We start from the raw sequence: 951 nt of genomic DNA on the forward strand, positions 1-951 counted from the left end.
GGGGGGGGGGAATGCAAACACACTGTGAGGCTCGGGGAGGGTAGGGGAGAGGGGGAGCACGGATCAGCGGAGCGGCGGCCGCGTCCTTTTGGAACGAGGCAAAGCCCCGAGTGAGGCTGCTGCCGTTGCCGGGGACAAATCGGGGGGTTGGTAAGGGGTAAAGGGGGAGGACAAAAATCACACAACTGAATGTTGCAGAACAATGGTGCGCCCTATAGTGCCCGCTGCCGCACACTCTTTCGGGCGGGAGCGGGAGGGGGGTTGGAGGATGGGGACACGGTGGTGTGACGCAGTCGCCGGACTAAATGTGTCTTGCGAGGCGTTGGTGTGACGGTGACGAGAGGGAGTTGAGAGTGAACGAGAGAGAGAAAGAGAGAGGGGGGCGAAAGGAGAGAGAGAGAGAGAGCACGCGTGCCAAGTGAAACGCTGAAACGCAAATGCTGATGGTCGTCGCCGGCCCGCCTAGCCGCATGCTGCCGCGGTCCCCACACGCGATGTCGGGTATCGGTCGGGACAGACGCGACATATAAAACGCATAGTGAGTGGCGCGCCGGTGGTCGTGTTGGCTGTGTGGGCCCGACACAACCTTATCTCCCCCGCCCGCACCCTGCCCTGCCCTGCCGGCCAATGGGGACGCGGGGGGCCCGGGGCCCGGCCGACCCAATCGAGTGCACTTAATCGGCCGGTGCTAATGTGTGTGTCCGGGGGTGGCGGCTGAAGCAGGCGCGCCCCCGGCCCCCGCCTCCGTGTCAGGTTCCATATAGGCTCCAGCTCCGCGCCGAGATGCTCGGGGGCGGACACTCAAGTCGGCCGAGCCGAACGGGCAGCGGCGCCCGTGGCGCCGGAGGACGGTACCGGAGGAGGCCATGAGGGAGCCAGCGGGGCCCGGGCCCGGGGTGCCTTCCACCTACCCCTCCCAGTATTCAATGACCGGACGAATGACCGACCGGT

Source organism: Frankliniella occidentalis, unplaced genomic scaffold (assembly GCF_000697945.3).
Source record: "Frankliniella occidentalis isolate FOCC.00 unplaced genomic scaffold, Focc_3.1 Scaffold544, whole genome shotgun sequence".
Taxonomy (NCBI): domain Eukaryota; kingdom Metazoa; phylum Arthropoda; class Insecta; order Thysanoptera; family Thripidae; genus Frankliniella; species Frankliniella occidentalis.